The sequence below is a fragment of the Erinaceus europaeus genome, chromosome X (assembly GCF_950295315.1).
Source record: "Erinaceus europaeus chromosome X, mEriEur2.1, whole genome shotgun sequence".
Lineage (NCBI taxonomy): Eukaryota > Metazoa > Chordata > Mammalia > Eulipotyphla > Erinaceidae > Erinaceus > Erinaceus europaeus.
In genome coordinates, this window is record NC_080185.1 from 29,670,478 (window position 1) to 29,690,981 (window position 20,504).

The following is a 20,504-nucleotide window of genomic DNA, read 5'->3' on the forward strand; positions in this document are numbered from 1 at the left end:
ACCCAAGTATGAACTATTGCTCAGGAGAGGTGGGCAAAGAAGACAGACTCTTGGACATGCCACCATGGTCTTTTCTGCTGGGGTACAGGGCCTGCTCCCCATGTGGCATGTTCCTTCCTGTTCTCCTGATCCCTTTGATGGGCACCATTATATCAAAGGCAAAAAAGCACACAGTTCCCAAAAGGAACATGGGAGAAACCGGGGACGCCCACATGACCCGGGAAGCACAGGCACACAAGGATATGAAATACCTCAAAGGATTTTCCCAGATGTCACAACCATGTAATTTTTGAGAAGTGAACAGCTGCGTGGCCCCCAGAATCAAATGCTGGAGGCTGTCTGGAAGGCAGTAGGGCCACTGTGAGCTATGCCCACTTGAGGGGTGGGGTAGGGTGGGGTGGGGGGGGTGAGGAGCACTCAAAGGACAAGTCCAACTGGTGAGGAGAACAAAGTCGAGCACATGTTCCACCAACCCAGAGTGAAAAGCACGGCAGAAAAATAAATCAATACAACTTTTCAATATATGAGGCAAGAGCATGCATGAGAAGAACTAGTCAAAATTCGAGGAAATGGGCTAAGGTAGACAGCACAGTGTTTATGCAAAAAGACTCTCGTGCCTGAGGCTCCCAAGTCCCAGGTTCAATCCCCAGAGCCACCATAAGCCAGAGCTGAGCAGTGCTCTGGCTAATTTTTTTTCCTTCTTATATTTGATAGGACAGAGAGAAATTGAGAGGGAAGGGGGGATAGAGAGGAAGAGAGACAGAGAAACATGTGCAGCCTAGCTTCCCTGATCATAAAGTTACCCTCTGCAGGTGGAGACTACAGGCTTGAGCCCGGATCCCTAAGCATGGTAACATGTGCACTCAGCCAGGTATACTACCACCTAGCCTCTCATTTTTTTTGCCAGGGTTGTCTCTGAGGCTTGGTGATATGAATCTGCCACTCTCAGTAGCCATTTCTTCCTTCCTTCCTTCCTTCCTTCCTTCCTTCCTTCCTTCCTTCCTTCCGTCCTTCTTTCCTTCCTTCCCTCCCTTTATCCCTCCTTCCTTCCTTCCTTCCTTTCTTTTTGCCTCCTCTGTTTTATTAGATAGGACAGACAGAAATTGAGAGAGTAGGAGGAGGTAGAGAGGAAGAGAGACACACCTACAGACTTGCTTCATCACCCATGAAGTATGCCCCCTGCAGGTGGGGAGCAGGGGTTTGAACCTGGGTTATTGTGTGTAGTAATATGTGCTCTTAACTGAGTGCACCACCACCTATCCCCCTATTTTTTTTTTTTTTTGCCTCCAGGGTTATTGCTGGGGCTTGGTGCCTGCACTAGGAATCCACCACTCCTGGAGGCCATTTTTTCCATTTTGTTGCCATTGTTGTTGCACTTGTAGTTGTTATTGTTGTCATTGTTATTGTTGTCATAGCTGTCACTGTTGTTGGATAGGACAGAGAGAAATCAAGAGAGGAGGGGAAGACAGAGAGGAGGAAAGATAGACAACTGCAGGCCTACTTCACCGATTGTGAAGCGACCCCCTGCAGGTGGGGAGCAGGAGGCTCAAACTGGAATCCTTACACCAGCCCTTGTGCTTTGCACCATGTGCACTTAACCTGCTGCGCTATCGCCCAGCTCCCTCTAATTGTTTTTAAGACTAGCAGGAATGAATCCAAGAAGCAGGTAGCAGAGGATAGAAAGTCAGATGTAATCACCACAAGACAGAGAAATGAAAACGGACTAATAGGAAAGTAGCAACTTTATCATCACTATTACTGCTACAACAACCATCACTCGGCTATTATTATTATGTTGTCCACTGGAGCTTTTGGGCACCTGTTCGACTCCACCATCCCTGAACGACTCACTTTTTTTTTGTTGCTGTGGTGGTGGTGTTTTTTTGTTTTTTGTTTTTTTTTTTAATTTCAAGCAGAGACTGAGTGAAGGAGAAATAGAGAGGAACTGCCCCACCATTCTTGAAGCTTCTTGGGGAGGTAGAGGGCCTTTAGGAGGTGAAGCATCTGATTGAGTGCACACATTACCATGCACAAGGACCCAGGTTCAAGCCCTGTGTACCCACCTGCAGGGGGAAAGCTTCACACGCAGTAAAGCAGGGCTGAATATGTGTCTTTCTCTCCACCCCTTCTCAATTTCTATCTCTAACCAATAACTGAATAGATAAAAAAGACAGTGACAATAGCTGTTGCATGGAGGGTAAGCAAGAGGAAAGGAAGTCAGAGAGAAGCAGAATTCCTTCCCTCAAAATCCCAAAGGAGAAACCATGCTAGAAGACTTGGGCAGGTGTGAAAGGCATGAAAGAGAAGCTCGGGTGCCTGATGACTAGAAAGATGAAATAGAGGAACCTGAGGTGTTTCTCCACGGTAGGCCAAACTGAAACAGTGTGAGGAAGCACTGAGGACAGACATGTTCACCAAGTCCTGAGGCACTGTATTTTAAAATGGGGAAGACCATCCCGTGACAGCCTGAGTGAGGGTCGGGGAAGCTGGGAAAAGAGGACTGAAATCTCCAGGGAGACTCCAGAGGATGGACAGCCGTTTAAGGGTGGGGTTTATAGGCACTCAAACAAGCAGGTTTCCCAAGCTTTACAAACAAAGGCATGGCTGTGGTGCAGATGAGGACCAGAAGGACAAGAAAGGAGGTAATAAGATAAAGTACTATCTGACAAACTATTCCTTTTTTTTAAAAAAATTATATTTATGTATTTATTTATTTATTTTCACTTTTGTTGCCATTTTTTTTTTTGTGGTCGTTTTTGTTGTTGTTATTGATGTCGTTGTTGTTCGATAGGACAGAGAGAAATGGAGAGAGGAGGGGAAGACAGAGAGAGAGAGGGAGAGAAAGACACCAGCAGATCTGCTTCACCGCTTGTGAAGTGACTCCCCTACAGATGGGGAGCTGGGGTCTCGAACGGGGATCCTTAAGCCGGTCCTTGTGCTTTGCGCCACATGCGCTTAGCCTGCTGTGCTATACCTGACTCCCCTGACAAACTATTCCTACCAAGACAGGCACAGCTTCAGAAAGTTTTCAACTGGGCTGGTGGAATAGCTCAGTTGGATAATGCACTGCTCCACTGTGGGCACACTCCTGGTTCAAGCCCTCTGCCTAATGCATTAGAGGACGTTTTGGTGCTGTGGTTTCTCTCCCTTTACTCTTTGTCTTTGTCTCCATCTGAAAAAGTCATCCCGGAGCAGCAAAACCCTGGTGATGACCAAAATAGGGGTGTGTGTGTGTGCGTGTGTGTGTGTGTGTTATTGTTGTTATATTTTATGTATTTACTTTGGATAAAGACACAGTGAAACTGAGGGAAGGGGAGGTAGAGAGGGAAAGATTAAGAGAGAGACCTGCAGCACTACTTCACTGCTAATGAAGCTTAGCCCATGTATGAGGACTGGGGGCTTGAACCTGGGTCCTTGTACAGGGTTACATGTGTGCTCTACCCGATGTGCCACCACCCTGTCCTAAAAATGTTTTAAACCTTGAAAATCACCAACTGGGGGTTTTGGTCCAGTGCACAAGTTCCTCAGAGTCTTGTCCCTTTAAATAGGCCTGGGCTAGGGGGAGACAACATACTGGTTCTGCAAAAAGACCTTCGTGCCTGAGGCTCTAAGGTCCCGGGTTCAATCCCCAGCACCACTATTAAACAGAACTGAACAGTACTCTGGTATCTCTCTCTCTCTCTTTCTCTCTCACTCTCTTTCTCTCTCTCAAATAAAATATTAAAAATGAGCCCACCTGTACATTACAAACAGCACTGGCATCATATGGGCACAACTTGACCCTCTACATACTACCTAGAAGCTGGCCCCTTATTCCTGGTCAGATTTGACCATCAAGGCAATACATTAGAAACTCAAGACAAAGAAAGTCTCTGCTAAATTAAATCTGCTAGTCCTCTGCCAGGCATCTTTTGGTTCACACTGCCTGGTGACCTGGAAGCAATTACGACTTTGAAAAAAAAAAATGAAAAAGCCGGAAAATATTCATTCTGAAGCCTGGCCCTGAATCTATCCTCAAGAGGAAAGGCGTGGTCAGCAGACAGTTTAAGAAGGAGGGCTGGGTCGGTGATGACTAATGAAGAAAGCAAACCAACTTGGGGACCCACTGCTTCAACGGCAACCTGCAGCTCTCAAGAAATTGCCGCTCAGGCATTCAAATTCAAACTTCACAGAGGCAAAAGAGGGGCTGCCTGGCTCTCCCATTTGGGGGAAAGCAACATCTACCACACCCCAGAGGAGATCCAAGAGCCCGATGACATGGAGAGGGCTAAAATGAGAAGGCCTGGAAGGTGGTTCAGTGGGCAGAGCAGAGGACTTGCATGCCTCTGAGGCCCCAAGTTCAATCTTCAGCAGCACAGATGCCAGAGCAGTGCTCTAGTTATGCTTTCTCTTCCCTTCACAAAATGTGTTTGTGTGTGTTTAATAGAATGGGGGGGCATGGAGCGCACCCAGTTGAGCGCACACATTACCATGTACAAGGATCAGGGTTCAAGCCCTCAATTCCCATCTGCGGGGGGGGGGGGGGGCGGGGGCGGGCAAGTGCTTCATAAGTAGTGAAGCAGGTCTGCAGGTATCTCTCTTTCTCTGTCTCCACCCTGCCCTATCAATTTCTTTCTGTCCTATGCAACAAAATAGAAAGGAGAGAGAGAGAGGGAGAGAGATGGAATGGCCACCAGGAGCAGTGGATTTGTAGTGGTGGCACTGAGCCCTAGCAGGAAACCTTGTGGCAGAAAACACACACACACACACACACACACACACACACACACACACACACACACACACACACACACACACATTAAAGAAATGAAGGACCAGGAGATAACTCAGATGCTAGAATGGATACTTTTCCACATGGAGCAATAAGCATAGCACCAAGAGAAACTCTATGGATGGGGTGAGAAATGCTGCCACTGTGTCTCCTTCTCCTCCTCCTCCTCCTTCTCCTTCTCCTCCTTCTTCTTCTTCCTCTCCCTCTCCCTCTCCCTCTCCCTCCTTCTCTCCCCCACCAACAAATCTGAAAGAAGAACAAAATGTTAGGGGCAGTGAATTCATTCAGACAGAAGGCCCTAGCAGTGGGAGGAAGGGAGAGAGGGAATGAAAAGGGGCTGGGCAGTTATGCACCTGGTTAAGCATACATGCTAATATGTGGAAGGACCTAGGTTCAAACCCCGAGTCCCTTAAAAGTGGTGACGAGTGAAGCAGGGCTTTAGGTGTCTCCCTTCCCTCTGCATCTTTGCCTTCCCCTCTCAATTTCACTCTGTCTTATTAAAAGAAAGAATGAAGGGGGGAGGGAGGGAGGGAGGGAATGAAGGAAAGAAGGAAGACAGGTAGCCCGCCCTTGCTGTTGGTGTAGTCGCTAAATCACTAGACTCAAGCATGAGGTTCTGAGTTCTATCCCCAGCACTGCATGTGTCAGAGTGATGTTCTGGTTCTCTTTCCTCTCATTAATGAATAAATTCATATATATGGGAGTCAGGTGGTAGCGCAGCGGGTTAAGCGCAGGTGGCGCAAAGCGCAAGGACTGGCTTAAGGATCCCGGTTCGAGCCCCGGCTCCCCACCTGCAGGGGAGTCGCTTCACAGGCAGTGAAGCAGGTCTGCAGGTGTCTGTCTTTCTCTCCCCCTCTGTCTTCCCCTCCTCTCTCCATTTCTCTCTGTCCTATCCAACAACGACGACATCAATAAAAACAACTACAACAATAAAAACATCAAGGGCAACAAAAAGGAAATGAATAAATAAAATATTTTTTTAAATTTCATATATAGATATATTGGAATTAAAAGAAAAGGCTTTGACTTCCACCTAGTCACCAGAGTGCCTTTAGCAATTAGTCAAAACATCTTGATAATCATTGTTTAGTTACTGTTGTTGTTTGTTTTTATCAGAACTCTGATTTAAGGTGGTGCAGGGGATTGAATTTAGAACTTTATAGCCTCAGGCATGAGTCTCTCAGCATAACCATTATGATGTCTCCCCCATTTGCAAACATTGTTTTCTTTAGGAAAGGGTGCACAAGTCCAACAAGGATAATTTCCTTGCCTAAAGATGCATTCAACAGAAGACTCACATCCCTGCTGCCCCTACCCACACACCCTAAAGCCCACCCTCTAATTAGGTAGTTCTTCTAATTTCAATACTTCCCATAAAAGGGTATTCTAATATTCTCCTTGGTTTTCTCCCTACCCTAATATCCATATCCCCTCTTTTTACACCATCAGCCAAACGTTCCCTTATGACATAAGAGGACACTATATTGATAGATGTCCTGATCAATCACTTTGCCTCTCTTTGTGCAAAATGGGTTCCTTGGAGCCAGACGGTGGCGCACCTGGTTGAGTGTGCACATTACGGTGTGTAAACCACTGGTCCCTACCTGCAGGGGGGAAGCTTCTTGAGCGGTGAAGCAGTACTGCAGGTATCTAGCCCCCCACTTCCCTCTCAACTTCTGTCTTTATCCAAAAAAAAAAAAAAGAACAAAAAAAAATAGGTTCCTCTATGATTACACATACACCTTTTCTCTCTCAACTGGAGATAATCCACTGGGTGACTGAAAGAATGATCATCCTGTTGCATTATTTATCTCAACTTGCTATGAGACTCAGTGTACTTTAGCACGTTCTACTGAATGGTTTCTATGCTGTTCCCCCCACACCCCCATCCCAATAGTTCAGTGTTGTCAGGGACAGTGCATCCCATTCCCAGATACATTCATCCCTGTGTTGACCAGGAAGGCTGAACAGTAGTCTGTACATGGCCTTAGCATGGACCCATCCATGGGTTCCCTGAGAACCGCCATATTAAAAAAAAACTTGCCTATAAACATTTATGAGTCTGGATACAAAGGAATGTAAACTATCTGTTCAGCATGGGAGAGCTGACTCAAAAAATCTCCAAAGTCGTCATGACCAGAGGCTAGACCTCCAGCTCAATGAACTGACACCCACTCCCCTCCAGTCTTGTCAACCTCATTAACTGCTTCATCCCCATCCTTTTCAGGCTCAGCGTGATGACTACAAACTGTCCAAAGTCATTTAGCACCATTTAATCAAACATCCTTGAAGAGCAATACAACTCTAAGACCAAGGAGTAGTGAACCAGACTTGCTTGGGAGCCCCAGAGGTCCAGAGTTCAATCCCTGGTATACCATACACCCTTAGCTGTGCTCTGCTCTTTCTCATGAAAATAATTAAATATTTAGATGGGGAAAGAAAAGAGTGGCAGGGTGATGGAAGCCCAGCCTGTCAGACTGCCAGACTTATGTGCCTGAGGCCCCAGAAGCTACAGGTTCAATCCCCCAGCACCGCCTTATGCAAGAGTTGAGCAGTGCTCTGGTGGTACTCTCTCTCCTCTTCCTCTCCATAATAAACAAACAAAAAAATCTTTCTTTTATTGTTATTAGATAACTTTACTGGTAAAATGCTGATTTACAAAAGTTTTACCACGGGAAGGGGCCTGGGTTCAAGGATCCCCATCTGCAGGATAAAAGCTTCACAAGCAGTGGAACCATGCTGCAAGTGTCTCTCCTTCTTTCTGTCACTCTCTCCTATCAAAAAAAATTGCCGCTGAGAACAATGGTGTTATGAAGGCACTGAGCCCCAACAATAAACCTACTGACAAAAAAAAAAAAAAAAGAGGGCCATACTCAATACTTAGAGCCTGATCTGTTGGGAGACACTTGGGGGAGATTTTTAATCTCCCACTTCTCAGACATCTCAGACCATCCTAGTGGATCCATTTATAATGTCATCTATAAAATGGGAACTAAATAAAGGCTGGGTGGTGGTGCACCTGGTTGAGCACACATGTATAATGTGCAAGGGCCCAAGTTCAAGCCCCCAGTCCAGTACCCATCTGTAGGGGGAAAGCTTCGCAAGTGGTGAAGCAGTGCTGCAGGTATCTCTCTGTCTCTCTCCCTCTCTATCTCTCACTTCCCTCTCGATTTCTGGCTATTTCTATCCAATAAATAAAATAATTTAAAAAAAAACCCTGGGCCCCACTAAAATTGGAACAAACCATCCTCTACTTAATTCTAAGAAAATAACACAAACACATTTAAAGAAATGTGGCCTGTGAGGTTGCACAGTGGGTAGAGCATCAGACTGATGTGCATGAGGTCCTGAGTTTGATTCCTGCCATAGAATATGCCACAGTGATGCTCTGGGTCTTTCTCTTTCTTTTATGCTAATAAATCAATTTGAGGTCCAGGTGGTGGTGTACCTGGTTGAAGGGATATGTTACAATGCCCAAAGACCCTGGTTCAAGCACCTGGTCCCCACCAGCAGGGGGAAAGCTTTGCAAGTGGTGAAGCAGTGTTGCAGGTGTCTCTCTGCCTCTCTCCCTATCTTCCCCTTCTGTCTCAATTTCTGTCTCTACCCAATAAATAAATTAATTAATTAAATATTTTTTAAAAGTTAAGAAATAAATAAATACTTTGGGGAGGAGGGGAAGAACCAAAGGTGACCCATTCCAACAATGAAGAAGGCAAAAGCAGAAGTCTTAACCTCCTACTTTAATACCACCAGATCATTTGAGCTTGCCTATTCTGGGAGTCAGACTGCAGCGCAGTTGGTTAGGTGCAGGTGGTGCAAAGCACAAGGACCAGCATAAGGATTCCGGTTTGAGGCCCCAGCTCCCCACCTGCAAGGGAGTCACTTCACAAGTGGTGAAGCAGGTCTGCAGATGTCTATCTTTCTCTCACCCTCTCTTGTCTTCCCCTCCTCTCTCTATTTCTCTCTGTCCTATCCAACAATGATGACATTAATAACAACAACAATAACTACAACAACAATGAAAAACAAGGGCAACAAAAGGGAATAAATAAATATTTTTTAAAAATTAAAAAATATATTTCCTATTGTTACAATAATAGTACTCACTTCCACTTCCTGCTGGAAGGAAACTATTTTACTCCATTTAAGGAAAACACCTCATTGGGGTTTGAGACTACACCTAGGCTCTAGCTATACAATTCTGTGCAACTTTGAAATGTCACAGATATCTAGAAACCCTAAGCGATCATCAGAAAGTTAATCTGTTCTTTCCAAGATGCAAAGCTACCTCGAAATGTCACCTTGGCAATTAAGGTCACTTTCTGAGTACATCTAGTCTCTACTATTATAGGTTGTAAATAAGAGCTAGGTGTCCTAAGTTTTGGCCTTGGGCGGGTACATGCAAATAGCTGGTGTGTCTTTCACTCTGCCAAGCTAAATTACTATAATGAGCCCTATATCCTTCTGTGATGTTTCTCTGTTCCTCCTGCCATGCAAGTGACAGTGGCCCTTGAGTGTCCCTGTTTCAGTATGCTGCGCTCATTACATGGGCTTTTTTTCTTTTCTTTTAAAAAAAATTTTTATCTTTATTTTTATTGGATAGAGACAGCCCCAGAAATTGAGAGAAATGGGGAGATAGGGAGAGAGACAGAGAGACACCTGAAGTCCTGCTTCACCACTCATGAAGCTTTCCCTCTGCAGGTGGGGACTGGGGGCTCGAACCTGGATCCTTGAGCACTGTAACAGGGCATTCAACCAGGTGCGCCACCATCCGGCCTCATGGCCTTTTTTTCTATCTAAAGAAGACTTCTAGGGAGTCAGGCGGTTGGGCAGCAGGTTAAGCACAGGTGGCGTAAGGATCCCGGTTAGAGCCCCTGGCTCCCCACCTGCAGGGGAGTCGCTTCACAAGTGGTGAAGCAGGTCTGCAGGTGTCTTTCTCTCCCCCTCTCTGTCTTCCCCTCCTCTCTCCATTTCTCTCTGTCCTATCCAACAACTCCGACATCAATAACTACAACAATAAAACAAGGGCAACAAAAGGGAAAATAAATAAATATTTAAAAAAATAAAATGAGGACTTCTCTGTCCTATCTAACAATGACAACAACAACAACAACAATAATAACTACAACAATAAAGCAAGGGCAACAAAAGATAAAATAAATTTTTTAAAAAAGAGGAATTCTCACCAAACTTCTGTTTTATTAATAAGTACATGAATATCTTTACTTATATATTTGAGAGAGACAGAGACAGACAACTAGAGCACTACTGGCGGTCAAGCTTAGTAGCTCATGTTTGAAAGTCTAAGGTTTTACCTACTATGCCACCTCCTGTGCTGCCATCTTCCCCCCCCCCAATTCTTTAAAGTCTCCTACACCTTTTCAACAAGTATTTGAAGAGGCTATAGGGTGCGAATAAATAGCATAATGGTTGTGCAAAGAGACTCTCTTGCCTGAGGCTCCAAAATCCCCAGTTCAACACCATAAACCAGAGCTGAGAAGTGTCCTGGACTAAAAAAATAAAAAGATATTTTTTTCATTTGCTTTCTCTAGACCACACTCAAGACATAGGCTTGACTCATAAACATAGGTGTGTATATACATGTAATTTAAATGTATACCTGTAATTCATTTAAATATACACAAAATTTTAAATTCTGTATTACGTTATCCTGTCTGCCCAAATTCATCAAGACTAAAGTGAGTATTTCTTAACTTTTAAGAAATCACGTTGGGAATCGGGTGGTAGTGCAGCGGGTTAAGCGCACGTGGCACAAAGCGCAAGGACCCGCGGAAGGATCCCAGTTCGAGCCTCCGGATCCCCACCTGCAGGGGAGTCGCTTAGCAGGTGGTAAAGCAGGTCTGCAGGTGTTTTTCTCTCTCCCTCTCTTGTCTTCCCCTCCTCTCTCCATTTCTCTGTCCTATCCAACAACAACAACATCAATAGCAGCAACAACAATAATTACAACAATAAAACAAGGGCAACAAAAGGCAATAAATAAACAAATAAAATATTAAAAAGTAAACTAAAAAAAAGAAATCAAGTTATTAGGTCTGGGAAACAGCATAACGGTTCTGTAAGACCCTCATGCCTGAGGCCCTAAGGTCCCAGCTTTAATCCCTGGCATCACCACGAACCGGAACTGAGTAGTGCTCTCGTCTCTGTCTCTGTATCTCTCTCTGTATCTATCTCTATCTCTCCCTTACTAAAATTTAAAAATATATATTAATTAGGGTGGGGTTAGAAAGCATGATGGTTAAGCAAACAATCTGCCATGCCTGAGGCTCTGAAGTCCCAGGTTGAATCCCCCACACCACCATAAGCCAGAGCTAAACAGTGTTCTGGTAAATATATATATTAATGAGAAAGACAGATGACACAGCAGAGCATCACTCTGGCACATGGGATGCCACGGAGATAGAACTCAAGAGTCTCATGGCACATGGGATGCCAGGGATAGAACTTCTGAGTTCAGAGTCTTATTTCCTATTTTTAACAGCCCCTTCCAAATAGTGTCTAATGTGATACAAGATATAAGATACAAAATACACACTGAATGAATACTTGGTAAACTACTGGGGAACACCAAATTCCTCTCCACATTATAGAGAAACTAAGAAGCCCAATGTGAAAAGCAACAGACCAATGGATTCTTTACTCCCCACCTCACCCTCTCTCATTCTCTTCTCTCTTGCTTGTTCAATAAAAGACACCCACCCAAAAAAAAATCAAAATACAATAGGGCCAGAGAAAGACAATAAAATCAACTTCCAATGATCTGTGCATGGTTTAGCCAGAGCTAATTTTGAAACCCTGCTGACTTACGGCCAGCTTTCTGCCACTTGTGGTAGCCATGTGTTCACGGAGCCACTCGTAATATTTGTCTAAGCAGAGTAGAAATAGGAAGGTAAATTTGCTGGGGGAGAGGGTATCAGGTCCAGAAGAATACATTTCCAAAGTCAAAGAGAAACTATTAATTTCTAATTGGTCTACCCTTCTCAATTGGTCTGCTATCACTCTCCTTGTTGCCAAAGCTGACTGACAGCTGGCCTCAAAATCCACTCCAGTTGGCTACAGAAAGGGGTCTTTTCACCAGTCCACTATTCCCAACCCCCCACACACATTCATATTTAGTTTGGGGACACCTAGGTGTCTTCTTCTTTGCCATCCAGTCCCAGATGAGTACCCTTGAAAATAGAGCCATGCCAGGCCTGGGTTCTAGACACCAGTTTCTGTGGAACTTCCAGATGTCTTAGATGTCTAGAAAGCCCAACCAGTCATAATTAAATATAAGCACTTTGGGCTGGAGAGGTAGCATAATGGTTATACAAATAGTTTTCATTCCTCAGGCTCCTTCGTTCCAGGTTCAACCCCCAGCACCACCAGAAGCCAGAGCTGAGCAGTGCTCTGGTCTCTGTCATCTCTCATTCTCTGTCTCTCTCATTGAAATAAATATTTTAAAATAAATAAATAGGAACTGAGTGGTGGCACACATGGTAAAGTGCACATTACCATGTGCAAGGACCCAGGTTCAAGCCCCTGCTCCCCACCAGCAATGAAGCAGGTCTGCAGGTGTCTATCGTTCTCTATCCCTATCTCCCCCTTCCTTCTCAATTTCTCTCTGCCTTATCAAATAAAACAGAAAAGAAATAGCCTGTGCAGGGGTAGATAGTATAATGGTTATGCAAAGAGTCTCTCATGCCTGAGGCTCTGAAGTCCCAGGTTCAGTCCCCTGCACCACCATAAGCCAGAGCTCTGATTTAAAAAGGAGGAGGAGGAGAAGAAAAGAAAAGAAAAGAAGAAATATCCACCAGGAGCGGTAAATTTGTAGTGTGGGTATCGAGCACCAGTGACAACCCTGGAGGCAATAAATAATAAATAAATAAATGCCAGGTGGTAGCATACCTGGTTGAGTGTACACATTACCATGTACAAAGACCTGGGTTCAAAACCCCAGCCTCCACCTGCAAGGGGAAAGCTTCACAAGAAGTGAAGTGGTGCTACAGGTGTCTCTTTCTCTTCCTCTCCCTTCCCTTTTGATTTATGTCTATGCAAATAAATCAGTAAAACTAAGTTAACATAACTGCTCTTTCTGGAAAGCAGATTTTTTTTCAAAAAAAAAAAAAAGGCACCCTTGTGAAGGAGCCTTGGGTCATTTTTGAAGCATGGCCCCAAACGGATCCTTACACTCTTGCCCCAAAATATTAAGCTGTGTTTTGGCACAGCTGTTAAGGAGGCTGCCACTTCCACCCCTAAGGTGGGTGCAGTACCTCAGAGATGAGCCAAGTGCCTTCTTCCTCCCATGTTATAAATGCAGACTACACTGACAGGTGGGGAAAGAGCACAGAGGATTAAGACATGAGGAAGCCATCCACAGTTTGCAACCAGTTACCATGCACACATTACCATGTGCATGGATGGACCCAGGTTCAAACCTTCAGTCCCCACTTACAGGGTGGAAGCTTCAGGAGTGGTGAAGCAGTACTAAAGGTGTCTGTCTCTCTTTCTCTCTCTCTCAAACTCGCTCTGTGCTATCAAATAATAAAAAAGAAAGAAAAATTAAGTAATGACCTTGGGCCAGGAGACAGTTCAAAGGTAGGGCACACATTTTCCTAGCCACATGGATCTGGGTTTGAGCCCCTGACACCACATGGAAGCACTGTGCACAACAGGTGCTGTGGTGTCTCTCTTCTCTCTCCTTGTTTTCCTTTTTTTTTTCCCAGAGCACTGTTCAGCTCTGGCTTATGGCAGTGCTGGGGATTGAACCTGGGACCCTCAAGCATTAGAATCTGTTTGCATAACATCTCCCCTCCCCCTCTATCTTTTTTTAAGTATTTATTTATTTATGAGAAAGAGAGGGAGTGCAGAGAGAACCAGAGCATCACTCTGGCATAAACATTGCTAGGGATTGAACTCAGGATCTCATGCTTAAGGGTCTAATACTTTATCCACTGCACCACCTCCTGGGTCACTCTCTGTCTCTATCTTAAATTTTAAAGGAGATAGCATAATGGTTATGCAAAGAGATTCTGATGCATGAGGCTCCGAGATCCCCCACATCACCATACACCAGAGCCAAGCAGTGCTCTGGTGTAAAAAATATAAATAGATAAAAATAACCATTTCAGAAGGTGATGCAGTAGATAAAGTGTTGGACTCTCAAGTGTGAGGCCCTGAGTTCGATCCCCAGAGTGATGCTCTTGTTCTCTCACCCACATTCTCATGAAAAATAAATAAGTGAAAGGAACAGAAAAAAAAAATCTGCCAGAAGCCCCAGAGAATCCCAAGCATGCCCAAATCTAAAGAAATAAAGATAATTCCCTAGGACACAAGTGAATAGGAAAGACTGTTCATAGATGATCCTATAATAACAGACACGATCCACTAGATACCTGCTATGGTCTCGGAGCTATTAGACATCATCTCACATAGTCCTCGAGGCTCGAGGAGACTAGCATCATGATACCAGTTTTATAGATGGGGAGAACTGAGGCTCAGGAAGATTGCATAGCATGTATCCTGTCACCCAGTAGGGTAGGAGAAGAGCCAAAACTGCAACCTAAGGCTGAATGTCTCTAACATCTTCCCACAGACTCAAGTTTACAAACCAGCACACACCACTAGCCCATGCAAGGTGCAACCACATTAAACTGGGGAAAACTCTCACTGTAAGGAGATACAGTGGGGTGGGCTGAGCAGATAGCATAGCGGTTCTGTAAGAAGACTTCCATGCCAGAGACACCAAAGGATCCAAGTTCAATACCCATCACTACCAGAAGCCAGAACTGAGCAGTGGTCTGATAGAAATAAGGAAAGGGGAGTGGGGATAGAAAAGGGGAGGGAAGCGGAAGAGAGAAAGAGCAAGGAATAGGGGAGTGGCAGTGGTGCACCCAGCTGAGGGCATATGTTACTATGTGCAAGGACCTGAGTTCAAGTTCCCAGTTCCCACCTGTAGGGGGAAGCTTCAAGAGCAGTGAAAACGTGCTATAGATATCTCTCTGTCACTCTCCCTTTCTCCCTTCACAAATTCTCTCTGTCCTAATAAATATAAAAGAAAGGGAAAAGGGAAGTGGCTACTAGGAGTGGTGGATTTGTCATGTGGGCACTGAGCCCCAGAGATAACCCCAATGGCAAAATAATAGTAATAATAATTTTAAAAATAAGATACAGCACACTTGGGGAGAATAGTGCAGCTTACATGGGATCGAGGTTTAGGCGCAGTCCTTATCACATTGGGGGAAGCTGCAGTGCTGTGGTGTCTTTCCACCTCTTCCTTATTTATCTCCCTATATGAAAAAGTCAACCCAGAGTGGGGAAGCCCCAGTGATGACAAAAAAAAAAAAAGAGGATGAGGATAAAGATGATGATGAGGAGGAGGAGGTGGAGGTGGAGGTGGCGGGGGAGGAAAATACTGAGTGGTCAGGGAGATAGCTCAGTGGGTTGGGCATCTGCCCTGTCAGTCTGTCTCTATCTGAAAGTCAGCCTGGAACAGTGGAATCACATATTCAAAAATGAGTGTGAAGGAGAAAAAAAGAACAACGGCTAACAGAATAGCTCACCTGGAGAGCTTGCCTGCTTGGCCATGTGCTTGACCCAGGTTCTAGCCCAGTACTGAGGGCACACTGCGCTCGCAAAAGCTTTGCTGCTATGGTATTTTTCCCTCTTTCTATGTGAACAAGTCTGTGACCAGAGCAGTGAAGCATTGGTGATGACAAGGGGAGGGGGAGAGGGAAGGGGAGAGAGAGGGAGAGAGAGGGAGAGAGGGAGAGGGAGAAAGGGAGAGGGAGGGAGAGGGGGGAGGGAGAGGGAGAAAAGGGGAGGGAGAAAGAGAGAGGGAGAGCAGGGGAGCATGAGGGGAGGGGGGAGAGAAAGGGAGAGAGAGAGAGATGACACTGTAAGGGTAGGTGATAGGTCACTGGGTAGAGCACCTGACTTTTGTCATATTCAAGTCCAGGCTGGAGCCCTGGTACCACCACATGGGAGGTGATATGGCAGAAGAAGCAGCTCTGGAGCTATGGGGTCTCTCTGAACAAAACAGTCAGACTGGAGCAGTGAGATTACTCATGTACAAGACCACACAACATCAAATATATATATATATATATCTAGAAAGTGGCATAGAGGGTAGAAAACCTTATTTGCAAGCATAAAACCCTGAGTTGTTTGATCCCTGGCACTGCATATAGCATGGTAATGGTCTCTCTCTTTCTCGCTGTCTCTCCCTCTCTCTCATTAGTAAACCAAGAAACGAGCCTTCTAAAAAAGGAGATACTGAGCTAGGGAGAGACAACATAATGGTTTTGCAAAAGTCTTATATGTCTGAGGCCCTGATACCCCAAGTTCAATCCTCTGCTCTAGTTAACAAGGGGGGCACCTGGTTGAGCGCACATGTTACTGTGCAAAAGGACCCAGTTCCAAGCCTCTGTTCCCACCTGTAGTGGAAAAGCTTCATAGCTTCATGAGTGGTGAAGCAATGCTGCAGGTGTCTATCTTTCTCTCTCCCCCTTTCCTCTCAGTTCCTCTACAGATCTTGGGGAAGTGGTGGCACAATTGATACAGTGTCAGGCTCTCAAGCATGAGGTCCTGAGTTCCAGTATTCCTATCACATGTGTAAGAGTGATGTTTTGAATCTCTCCCTTTGCCTCTCTCTCATAAACATTCTTTAAAACAAAGGACTTAGGAAAGTGAAAAATCTGTTAGTTCTCCCAGGCAACAACAATCTAAGAAAATGTGACTGTACCCTTAAATGGCACAGACACTACAATTTCTAGGCATACCTTCCCAATGAGGTAACTAAAGTTTGTTTCTGAGCAGACAGTCAAAAAAAAAAAAATCAAAGTCACAAAGCTCTGCCTGGCACTGTTGCTCTCAATTCTTCACAGATGCTAAGCTTGAGGTCCTCTTAGAAGCCAAAGTAACATGTAGCTGGCCTCACACACATTCACGAGGCAATCTGAAAATTGCTACATTCTCCAAATAATAAATCATCTCTCTTCAGATTCATCACAACTCATTGACCAGGCAAAATATGACCTTGACAAGCAGCCTGCAGCCACTTTTTAAGCAATTATCCTTTTTTTCCTTAATCTTTTCTATTTTTGTAAATGTTTTATGGAAGAAGGGTGGTTTCTGCTCTTTTTTTCTCTCGTGGTTGTTGTTGTTGTTAAAAAGGAAATGGAACAGCATCGCTGAATTATGAGGGGGAGAAGAGTTAAATTTCACTCTTGCCCGGGATTCAACTTCAGCTCACCAAAGCAAATTTTCGTCATAAAAGGCTGCTTTTAAGTTAGGAACAGCGGGGAAGGGTACGATTTGGAAAGAGAGCAGCATCTACATGATTTCAAGGATGACCATTGGAAAAAAAAATCGGGCACTAATAAAGCCTCTCTTGTATGTGAGATTATATAAAACACTGTAGTGGAAAGGTAGACCACCTCTTCTTACCTCCCTTCTGGCAGTCCAGACGCCAGACATTCCAGCCTGCATACACTCACTGCTAACTGTAGCTCCAGTGCCCACAAGTTTTCTGACTTTGTGAAAACTCAGAGGTGGAGGGTCTTTCTTCCCCCTAACTAACCATCAGGGGTTTCTCTCCTCTCCTGCCTATCTTAATGTTCCTCAATCCTCTCTTCTCTTTCTCTCTCTCTCTCTCTCTCTCTCTCTCTCTCTCTCTCTCTCTCTCTGTGTGTGTGTGTGTGTGTGTGTGTGTCTGTCTGTCTCCTCTCTCTCTCTGTCCCATTCCAGTCTTTTACTCAACTCAGCTGTGAATGCCTCCTCTCCTAATTCCAAATGCTGGAAAGAAGTGCCTGAACCCTACAAGTGATCATTCTGTTCCTTCTCAGCCTAGAAGGACTGAACCACCCCTGAGCAGACAAACAGCTTGTCCAAGGACCCCTGCTTGCTTAGAGCCTCTCCTCCATGCCACCCCCCCATGCTGCCGACCCCACCAATTCTGCCCCAAGGATGTCAGGCTACTTTATTCACATCCTGCTTCACTCTGGAATGGAATTCCCATCCCTCTGTCTAACTGTAGCTAGAATTCCTCCCACTTGAAGACTGGAAAACCTGCTGCATCCCTACTTTCTTCTTCATTCAAGGCCATTCAGCCTAGGACCGTGGACTCCTTTTCAATATTCCCAACTCTAGTCCAGATTTTCTTATTCCTTTATTTATTGGATAGGGACAGAGAAAAATTGAGAGGGAAAGGGGGAGCCAGAGGGGGGCAAAGAGACACCGGTAGCACTGAGGCACCACTCATGAAGCTTCTCCCCTGCAGGTGGGGGGGGGCTTGAAGCCAGTTATTGCACGTTGCATCGTGTGCCCAACAGGATGCAGCACGGATCAGCCCCTAGTCCATATTTTCTACTGAATGTATGTAAATGTGTGAACCTTAGGTCCCAGATAACCTCTGCTCCCCGGACATCCCTCCACCCAGCCCCCTCACCCCCAGCAGCAGTGGCTGTCACAGGGAAGCTTTGACCTCTGGAGACACCAGCTCCAGGTAACATCTGAGTACATGTCTTCCTCTCCTCTGGCTTGTTATTCCACCCGTTTTCTCTACATTCTGCATTTTTTGTAGCCTGTAGATAATCTCTAAGTTGTCTATTTTCTCTTCTCCTGGCAGAGAGGGAGAGGCAGAAAAGGAGAAGGGGAGGAACAGACAGTGGTGCACCTGGTTAAGCGCAAACATTACAGTGCACAAGAACCCAGGTTCAAGCCCCTGGCTCCCACCTACAGGGGAAAGCTTCATGAGTGATGAAGCAGGACTTCAGGTGTCTCTTTATCTCTTGGGCGGGGGTAGGTAGCATAATGGTTATGCAAAGAGATTCTCACTCCTGAAGCTCCAAAATCTCAGGTTCAATCCTCTGCACCACCATAAACCAGAGTTACCACTCCACCATCCATGAAGCCTTCCCTGTGCAGGTGCTCCCATGTGGTGGCCCGGTGATTTGAACCTCGCACATGGTAGGTAACATGTGTGCTCTTTGGGGTGATCTACCTTCCAGCCCCCACTTCTTAAACATTTTTTATTATTTTCTTTATTTATTGGATAGAGACAGCCAGAAATCAAAAGGGAAGGGGTGATAGAGAGGGAGAGAGACAGAGAGACATCTACAGCCCTGCTTCACCACGAGCAAAGCTTTCCACCTGCATGTGGGAACCAGGGGCTTGAACCTGGGTCCTTAAGCATTGTAACATGTGTGTTCAACCAGGTGTGCCACCACCCACCCACCTCCCATTTTTTTTCTTAAAAGTAGGAATGCTATTTCTTCCCAAATACCAGTGTCTCCTCAACAAAAGTTCATCCCAAGATTGTTCTCTCTTCTCAAACTTAGTGGTTGTAGTATGAATGTGTCAAACAAGTTCTTAAAACTTTACTTCAGGAAACATTATCCTCAATATTTCAAGGTTCTGTCTCCCTTTCATGCCCCTTCACATCTCTCCTCATCTTCTAGTTTTGCCTTCAAGTCTCTCTAGCACTAAAGTCCTTTCTGCCTATCATTCTGTCTCCCTAAAAGAAGTCACTCTCAGAGGCCAGGCATCTGCACCTCATTCATGAGGCCCTAGGTTCAATTCCCAGCACAGGAGCCTCCAAGACAAAACACAAAAGAACTCCAGGGATGATGGAATGACACTCAGATGTGTGACTCTTCCCCCTCTCTTTTTCTCTGCTCCCCCTACTCCCTTAACAAGATAAATTGGGACAGGGAGGTGGCTGTATTTGATCCCTGGTACCACACAAAAAAAGCCCCTCTCTAAAACCTGTAATCTAGACTAATCACACGGTGAGATTCTCTGCCATCTGTACTACAGTTGCCCCCCCCCCAGTGTAGTGAACTGCATCACGAGTAAAGCAGATACTCTAGAAGGAAGTTCCCTTGCATACCAATAAAACTCTAACAAGAAAGGCAGCCTCTCCTTCTCCCAGCATATCAAAGTTGCCAGATCTGAGTGCCCTTGGCATAGCCTCCATTTCTTCTCAAAGACCCCTCCTCTCTGTCCAATCCGGATTCCAACAGCAGAGCTCACCCAACAATTTGCTCTTTTCTTTATCATGGGCCTATTCTAAAGAACTAATCCTTCTTAACCCAGATGTCAGAGTCTGCTCCTCTTCTTCCACCAATGACTTCTCAGAGCCAAAACAGAAAGAAACCTACCAACCCTTGCTGCAAAGCTGGGAACAAGCCTGTCCTAATGAGGTCCACTTGAGTGGTGGGGAGGTGGCGCAGTGGCTAGAGCACTGGATTTTCAAGCATGAGGTCCAGAATTCGATCCTTGGCTTGCATGTGCCACCGTGATGATCTGGTATGTCCTCTCTCTCTCTCTCTCTCTCTCTCTCTCACTAATATACACACAAAGCTTTTTTACAAAGTCAACTTGAATGGTGGGGGTAGATAGCATAATGTTCATGCAAAGAGACTCATGCCTGAGGCTCTGAGGTCCCAGGATCAATCCCCCTGCACCACCATAAGCCAGAGCTGAGCAGTATTCTGGTAAATAAAGAATTATTAAAAACAAAAAGAGTCAACTTGAGTTAGGCTTTGTGACCCCATGGTTTGTGCCTCCTCTCATCCTCCATATGCGCTGCAAGGCCAGCTACCCCCATTACCCTGACAAAAGATGAGTTCATCAGTGGCCACACAACTCAGGCAAGATAGTCATGTCATATTCCTCAACTCAACTGACCTTCAGACCTTCTTTGGCCAGCAAGCCCCCCTCCTCGTCTTGGCTC

At 45.3% G+C, this 20,504-nt stretch overlaps 1 protein-coding gene across 9 annotated transcripts in view; it reads right to left on the reverse strand.

Annotated features, from left to right (window-relative positions):
- BCORL1 (BCL6 corepressor like 1) overlaps nucleotides 1-20,504 on the reverse strand; it is a 92,653-nt gene that overhangs the window by 66,560 nt on the left and 5,589 nt on the right. The gene's annotated exons all lie outside the window — the stretch shown is intronic.